The 8,937-nt window shown below is 40.3% G+C and overlaps 1 long non-coding RNA gene across 2 annotated transcripts; it reads right to left on the bottom strand.

The window, feature by feature from the left end:
* Positions 1 to 6,499: 6,499 nt before the first annotated feature.
* LOC148113140 (uncharacterized) lies at positions 6,500 to 8,300 on the bottom strand. 2 transcript variants are annotated; one of them, XR_015728352.1, is made up of 4 exons: positions 7,735 to 8,300; positions 7,407 to 7,463; positions 7,250 to 7,294; positions 6,500 to 6,796 (listed from the first exon to the last, which is right to left on the bottom strand). It is a non-coding gene; the product is annotated as an uncharacterized LOC148113140 (long non-coding RNA). The 2 variants fall into 2 exon arrangements; XR_015728351.1 differs by having other exon boundaries at positions 6,500 to 7,294.
* Between the last annotated feature and the right edge of the window lie 637 nt (positions 8,301 to 8,937).

Raw genomic sequence — 8,937 nt, forward strand, 5'->3', positions numbered from 1 at the left:
TAGTAAAGAGAAGGACCAGGGGAGACATGATAGCAGTCTTCCAATATTTGAGGGGCTGCCACAGAGAGGAGGGGGTCAAGCTGTTTTCCAAAGCACCTGAAGTCCAGACAAGGAATAATGGATGGAAACTGACCAAGGAGAGATTCAACCTAGAAATGAGGAGGAACTTTCTGACAATGAGAACAATCAACCAATGGAACAGCTTGCCTTCAGAAGTTGTGGAGTTTCATCACTTGAGACTTTCAAGAAAAGATTGGATTGCCATTTGTCAGAAATGGTATAGGGTCTCCTGCTTGAGTGGGGGGTTGGACTAGAAGACCTCCAAGGTCCATTCCAACTCTGTTAATCTGTTAAAAATGTCCAAAGACCAAATTAATAGTTCCTAAAGGGTGATGGATTAGAGAAAGCTGTTCTTTCTGTGCATATCAAGGCTTACCAATAAGCCAAGGGAAAGGAATTAATTTTTATCTGTTGACTTTGTGCTTACTTTGTAGTGAATCTATCCACCATATACTTATTTTCCTGCCCTGTGTAATTTCTGCAGACCTCACTTTATTCTTATCATTTCACCACAAGGACACAATCTCCCCACAAGATGTAAGTCCCCCCCAAAAAAGAAAATTTATAGTTTGGGAGGAGATACTGCTCAGGGGCAAAGGCTATTCTGAGAAAAATCCTTTGGACTAAACCAGGGATGTCCAACCTTGGCAACTTTAAGATTTGTGGACTTCAACTCCTAGAATTCCCCAGCCAGAATATCCACAGTCTTAAAATTGTCAAGGTTGGACACCCCTAATCTAAACTTGGAGACATCCTGCTAGGTCAATTTTAATAGTATTGGGATAGATGGACAGTGATCTGGACTCAGTAGAATGCAGCTTCCTATATTCTTAATTTAAAAGACCACACCAGATTAGTTAAAAGGAGTATTACTTGCGTTCATAAAGTAAATGTAAACAAATTTTGCTACATAGATTCTCTTATTCTTATTCAATATGAGTATTAGATGCCACTTAAGTCAACAGCTAGGGATGCGGTGGCTCAGTGGCTAAGACACTGAGCTTGTCAATCGAAAGGTCGGCAGTTCAGCGGTTCGAATCCCTAGTGCCGCGTAATGGGGTGAGCTCCCGTTACTTGTCCCAGCTTCTGCCAACCTAGCAGTTTGAAAGCACGTAAAAAATGCAAGTAGAAAAATAAGGACCACCTTTAGTGGGAAGGTAATAGCATTCCGTGCGCCTTTGGTGTTTAATCATGTCGGCCACATGACCATGGAGACATCTTTGCACAGCGCTGGCTCTTCGGCTTTGAAACGGAGATGAGCACCACTCCATAGAGTCTGGAATGACTAGCACATATGTACGAGGGGAACCTTTACCTTTTTAAGTCAACAGCAGTGGACAAATTCCCCTGTTTAGATAACCTTCTCCATTTCCAGTCTGAGATTTTATTTATTTCTTTCATATTCATCCCAGTCACATTTATATATTGAGGAGCAAAAGCTGAATTACGGTAGGTGAATACAGATAGTCCTTGACTTACAACAGTTCATTTAGGGACCGCTTGAAGTTACAACAGCACTGAAAAAAGTGACATGGCCATTTTTCACACTTACAATCATTGCAGCATCCCCATGGTTATGTAATCTATACAAAAAGTTACCTGTACAAAACATAAAGGTGGGATATAAATATATAAATAAACATTTTAGGCACCTCTTAAAACCTAGCTCCTCACTTAGGACTTGCCTGTGTGTATGTTATGCAAATAGTACTTATTTTTAGTTTTGCACATTATTGTAATGTAATAGTTCCATTGTAAACCAGCTTAAGATTTCATGTATTAAGAATCGGTTTATAAACACAAAAAAACCCATAATATATCTTGTTCTTCTAAAATCGCGAAGAATGAAACACCTGGGCATAAAAGGAATCCCACTGTGCATAAGTAGGCGCAATCCTTCAAGAAACTGCATTAGCCATGCACTTCTGACACCTTTCTTATATTCTTGTTTTAAAGGCAGTGTTTCCAGTTTTGAGTCCTTAACAAAAGAAGTCTCTTGTTCTGAGGGGGTCAAGAGAGAGGCATTTTTAAGACCGACATTTTACAAAATGAGCAGCTCCTTATAAAACTGAGAAAAAGCTGTTTTTTGCCTATAAGGATTTCAGAAAAAAAAACTCCCACATTTTAAATTAGTGTAATCCTGGTTTTTCTTAAGTAACACAGGTTATTGGTCTCCACACATGGAACTATAAGCTAGCCACTTTCTTCTGTACCATCACACGGATAATAAATACAAATACAAATAACATTATTGATTACTGGCAACTGCCTGGATTAATCTCTGTAGCTTTTTGGGCAGGATCTGCAGAAGTGGCTTGCCCTTGCCTCCTTTCTAGGGCTGAGACAGAGTGACTGGCCCAAATCACTCTGCTGGTGTCATGCCCAATACAATACAATTCTAGTGTGTTGAGTCCTCGCACTTACGACGCGCGGCTTGGATTGGCTAAGACGCACCATCCAGCCGGCGGGAGAATACTAAATCCTTATTGGTTGTTGGTTTGACAGCTATGGTATAAATAGCTGTCAAACGCCTAGTTCCTTGCTCTGTTTTCTCTCCATCTGTTCTGTTAGCAATAAAACGTTCCTGTTTAACTTTACCTGGTCTCGCCTCAGTTACTGACCACGGGTCGCTATATAGAGCATAGTGCAATACCTTAACCATTGCCCCAAAGTAGGGCTGGGTAATTTCTCCTTTGGCTTCAATCACAGCGAATATTTTATGGCTTTGCATTTACACACAGCCCTTCGTTTCCCCAGGACAGGGGTATCAAACTTGTGTCATCACAACGGAGTCGTGTGACTTATGGGACTTTCCCCCTTCACTAAACCAGGCGGGAGTATGGCCAGCGCATGACACATCTGACTCGGGGGCCCCAAATTTGACAGCCCTGCCCTAGCATAAATGGAGATCTCCCCGTCTTAATCTCTCTACTCCACACTCAGAAAAAATGACTAAATGATTGTGCTTGATTGGAGAAATGTAGATTAGTTTGTGTTTGAAAGCATAAATCACTTTTAAAGGGGAAAAAACGATGTTTCCTTGTTGGTACTGTCTACATCAGGAGGCAGGGGGATTCTGGGAGCTGAAGTCCACAGGTCTTAAAGGAGTTAAGGTTGGACACCCCTGGTTTATATCATACTATTTTTTTTACAGATTTCAGAACTGGTTGTCCTACTAATTTCCTATGGGACTGATTTCTAGTCAAAGAGGTCAGCATCTCAATAATGCTATTTAGAAATAATGGATTCATTACTTACGTTGCACAGCATTGCAATTGCTTGGCTCTCTGGCTACCGTTTTGGTTTTCTCGGTGCTGTGTGGTGAATTATGGTAATTAGATCAAAGGGGAAGATGGATTCTTTTATGTTTTTAATTATCCAATAGTGGGAATTTTTGCAGATGCAATGGGGAAAATACTCTGCAATTCCCTTTCTCTTAAAATAAAGAAGACTAGATTTGAGGCAGGCACGGATTAGGGAAAGTGTTTTTTTTTTTATGGCTGAATAATGCAACTTTTGAATTAGAACCATTTAGAAACAATACATTGAATAACAATGGAAGCAGGCGAGGCAACAGGTAATGTCTACCTGACAGCCTTTATGTCTTTGAATTTCAAAGCTGTTTAACAAGATCAAGGCTTTTTGCATGTTCCCAGCGGCTCTATTCTATTTAATAGAGTGAGCAAGTGCAACAAGACAGAAAAATCTAGTATTTTGATAGTTATATCCCAAGAGGCTTGCATGAATTCAGTAGCCGGACACACATCCTCTATTACGGGCTGCAGAAGTAGAAGTAGTCCCCAATTTACAACAGTTCGCTTAGTGACTTATGACTATTTTTCACACTTATGATCATTGCAGCATCCTCATGGTCAGCTGATCAAAATTTAAACGCTTGGCAACTGACTCATATTTATGACGGTTGCAGTGTCCGGGGATCATGTGATCTCCTTTCGCGGCCTTCTGACAAGCAAAGTCAATGGAGAAGCCAGATTCACTTAACAACCAACAACTTCAGTGATTCACTTAACAACTGTGGCAAGAAAGGTCGTAAAAGGGGGCAAAACTCAGTGAACAAATGTCTCACTTAGCAACAGAAAACGTGGGCTCAATTGGGGTCGTATGTCAAGGACTACCTGTAATGAGGTTGTCCCTTCTGAAATGCCCTTTTCAGTTCAACTGTGGTAGCAATCTTCTCCAACCTGAGTGAAATTACAACTCATTGTATTCCCTAACCACTGTGGTACTAAGCTGGGGGTGATGGAAGTCCCAAAATACCTGGAAGCCATATGGAAGTGGGGAAGTCTTACTATAGCTTTCTTCAAGTGAAGCTTTCTTTTACTGAAAAAGAGGAAGATTAGAAGCATAATAGTAGTCTTCAGTTATTGATACTTTGCTGTCTTAGAAATGATGGAGTTCAGTGGTGGGTTGCTACTGGTTCTCACTGGATCGGGTGAACCGGCAGCGGTGGCGGCGGGAAACTCTGCCCACCCGCCCCACAGAAGCACTGCGCGCATGCGTGAGCACACACATGAGCAAACTAATAGCAACGGGATTTGGAACCCATCCCTGATGGAGTTGATTTGATTTTTGTTGCTCCACAGTATAGAATTAGGACCAACAGAAAGAAATGGTAGGGAAGCAGGCTTCAACTCAACACCAAAAGCACTTAATGATAAGAAATGCACAAGAATAATGGAGGCAATTTTGCAGGTTCTTCTTTACAGAGATTTCAGGGAATCAAATACAAATTTGTTGTAGTTAACACTTACAGTATAGGACTCTGTAAACATTCAATCTTTGCTCTGCTATCAAGCTAACCTATTCTCATTTTTTTGGGAAAGCTGAAATGGGAAGGGGGAGAGATCTAGAAACAACATAGGTCACCCTCAATTCCAAAAGGGAAGGGTAGAGATATAATCAATAAGATGAGTTTCGGTAAAAACATAGTATTTCAGTTCTACCATTTCTCCCTTTTCTATCTGGTCATGAATTTTACAGTCATACTTTTGGCTCTGTATAAATGTTTCCAAGAAGGAAAAAAATAACACAAATGTCAGCACAAAAAAGCTTCTAAATTATTTCTGGTTTGCACAATGCACTTAGGCTAAAATGTGGTACAAACCCAAGCTGTACTTCTTCCCTGGCCTGATGAGCTCCAGGTGTATTACAGCTATTCTGAATCTACTTAATTTTATTTTGCTTTGGGGATCTATACACTGATCCTTATTATATGGAAACAGAACTGGAGGAGGACTTATAATGCAAATAAATAGTTCAAGCTATTTAGGTACCTATAGACTAAGCCATTGTGCCTGTTAATAGGTAACAGCATTCTTGCTACTAAAATGTAAAAGATGTGGTACTGTGTTTGGAAGAGGATAGGCAATCAATATTTTTAAGCAATGCATTCTACTCTAAAAGCCTATTTAATTGGCAGTATATCCCACTACGTAAAGATGCATAGGATCAAAGCTTTATTTTCCCTAACATAAACCAAAAAGGCTAATATGTGAGCCCATTGAAATAACCTATACAGATGTTTTACTATTAGAAATAGAAATAGAAAGAAATCGTATTTATTCTCTAAAGCCCACAATTTAAATTTTTAATGTTAAGCTTATTCATTATAGAACTGTGAGCCTGCAGCTCTAAATCTTGATGCTCTTGGAAATGAGGCATATTTCTCTTTTTGTGTCAAGGGACTTATAGATACCTGAATGTTTATGATTCATGAACCCACTTATTAAGCAAGAAACATTTCTTCATTTGGGCTATGCTTAGGTGCAAGTGTGCATGGCACTTTACGTATAGGATTACACTGTTACCTGTGACACTGTTACCTGTGTGTTATTACAAATAACCAGTTGATTTTTTAAAAACCTACACCGCCAAATTGTAGTTTATTCTTGGGGTTTTAGAGTATCTAAGCAAAGACAGCATTTGGCATACAAGACAAAAATGAATTGGAAAGTTAAATGCTGCCGTTTTCAGCAGCAATTCCCCTTTAAATGAAGCTTTTTAACATTTTTAAAAGTTGCAATAAGCTTTAGGAACATTGGACCTGCGCACAGCCATATAAATGTCAGCAGGTAATTTTTTGGGCTTAAATTTAGCCATGGCAGAAGAACCATTGTGCATTGATACAGAACTTAAAACTCCCCAAGCACACAAAATGTATTGATTGTGGAACTCCAAGCACACAATATGTATTGATTGCTTGCATACAATGATTGCTTATTCCTATTTGATTTAGAACTACATGTTCACCATGTATACATTTTTATACTCAGAGACCTGGAATGTAGTTAAAATGATGTCAAAGCTCAACCTGTACACATTATGGAAGCACCCCAGAGTTATTGTCCCACTATTTGACCTTTGTATTGTTTCTGACACAATTTGCCAACCTTAATAAGTAAGATGTACAAATTCCAGATCAAATATATATAATTTTATTACTAAATCAAAAGCAACAGGTACAAATCAAATGAAGCTTTGCAAACCAACTGAATCGTATTTCACAAAGTGGCATACAGGCATAATTATATCATTTGTTTAAATACAATATATGAACATGCATACTTTACTACTTTATTACACAGCAATCCTATGTACATTTGTTTGGAAGTTAAGATGAATGTATGCAAGTGTGGATGTTGCTGAAATTTATTCACAAAACAACATGCAACAGAAGGCAATCATTTTAATGCAAACGTACAGATCGATGAGAAACCTGTGGATGAAAACAAAGAAAACGGATTTTTAGTTTAATGTAAGTATGGGTACGACTGAGATTTATTCACAATATAACATATACAGAAGGCAAAAAGAAGGCAAATGTACAGATCCATGAGAACCTGTGGATGAAAACAAGGAAAATAGTTTTACTGGCTGGGATGCAGTAACATGGCATTTCCTGGCATCTAAAAGTTCTTACTAACACCTCTTGCTTTTGGCAGCTGTAAAAGAGAGAGAGGCTGAGAGAGGGGGGGGGGGTGAGAAAGAGAGAACCTAAAACACCACACCATACAACAGAAGGCAAACATCTTAACAATGCAAATGTATAGGTTCTTATTCAGAATTTACATCACACTGTGTTCAATGAAACATATTCCCAGAAGTGCAGCCACAAATGTTTTTAATTTATTTTGTGGCTAGCACTTTAGCAAACTCCTTTGTTTCTCACCTATCTTCTTCTAGGTTCCTTTTCTCCAGAATTGCAGTGGCTCACCTAAAAATAAAAATAAAGAGAGTTACAATATAGTAAGGGTCACATTAAAAATTCCATTACGACCTGTGGATGGAAACAGGAAAAATGGATTTTGCAAGCTGGGATTCCTTACCATGATACTTCCTGGCATCCACAAGTTCTTTTACTGACACCTCTTGCTTTTTAGCAGCTGTAAGAGAAAGAGAGAAAAACAAAAATGTAATTTTTCCATCAGGGAGTAGCTGTTGCATTCTGCCCCTTGCCCTGTTTAAAAGCAAAGTTTGAATCAATAGATTTTTTTCAAGCCAAGCCTGGAACTATTCAGCTAGGCTTCGAAAAATTCTCCTTGCAAGTAGTAAATTACTTTGTTCTTAGGCATGGATCAAGTGGGCATGAAACCCACTTGGAGCCCTGATCGGCTGGGATCAACAACCGCGACTCGATCTCCCCGGCCTGCTTACTTGAAAGGTTTTTCAACCTCGCTTGGGAATGCCTCTGAAGGTGGGGAAATCCTGCAGGGCCGATGCTACACTCCATCGCCCCATTTTCCCATGCCTTATGCCTCTTTAAATTCGAACTATCAAAGAAGTATATGCATAGGAAAAAGGAACGACGAGCAGAAATCAAGGCAATCCGGCTCTTCGGGGAGGACGGACGGACGGCAGGACAACCTGAAAGAAAAGAAAAAGAAAGAAAAATCAGGCATTCGCTGCGAGGCATCGCCAGCGGATTAAAAAAAAAAAAAAGATACTTTCCCCGACTTTTCCTTTGCTGCGTCTGGCCCCGAAGGCGCTACTACTCACCAGTATTTTCCATGGCTGCAAAAACCTGCAAAAGAGAACAAAGCAAAGATTTCGCCGTCCCGTTTGAAATCTTGGAAGAGAGTTGCTTGCATTTTCCCCAGCCAGGGAGCGCTTTTACTCCCAGCGTAAACTTTACGATGAAAAGAAAAACCCCGCCCGGGCCTAAGTCCCCATTGCAAACAAAAGAGCAGGTCTTACCTGGTGAGCTCTCTGGGATCCCAAGTGCTCCGGGGCTGGCTTTCGCTCCGCATTTTTATGCTGGTTCGAGACCTTGAAGTTACGTTAGCAAGACAGTGTGGCTGTTTTTCTCAGGCGCTAATCAGCCTGCCCCTTCGCCAAGGCCTCGCAAGCCGCACCTGCAAGATACCAACAATAAAAAAAAAAGGGGGGGGGGCTGGGAAGTATCCCTTTTGCGGGCAGGACGGGGGTCGGCCGAGGGGGCTGAGAGGGGCATCGCCTGAGAAAGCCGGTTATCGGTTGTTTTATTCCCATTGACGTCAGAGATTGGCACGAATGAAGAGAGATTTTCTACTCCAGGAAGAGTTACTCTTTCCCCCGCCAAAAGGCCCTTTAAAAAAAATATATTTTTTTTTCACAAAGCCATCTATCAAGATAACTTTTCAAGGCCCAGCCTAGCTCTCCATCAGCTTCTCTGTATTGGCGAGAGGCTTTTCGGTTCAATTCTTCAAGGAAAAAAAAAAAGGAGCAAGCAACTTATTTTCTTCTGCATTGCTATTGCTTACACACACACACACACACAAAAGAGAGAGGCCTCTTAACAGCTTTTGCCATCATTTCCCTTGATTTAGTTGTCCTTTGGGGCACCCTGGTCCCTAATTCTTATTCAACCCTGATCCCTAA

This window comes from Pantherophis guttatus, chromosome 6 (genome assembly GCF_059756535.1).
Source record: "Pantherophis guttatus breed Tessera chromosome 6, ASM5975653v1, whole genome shotgun sequence".
Taxonomy (NCBI): domain Eukaryota; kingdom Metazoa; phylum Chordata; class Lepidosauria; order Squamata; family Colubridae; genus Pantherophis; species Pantherophis guttatus.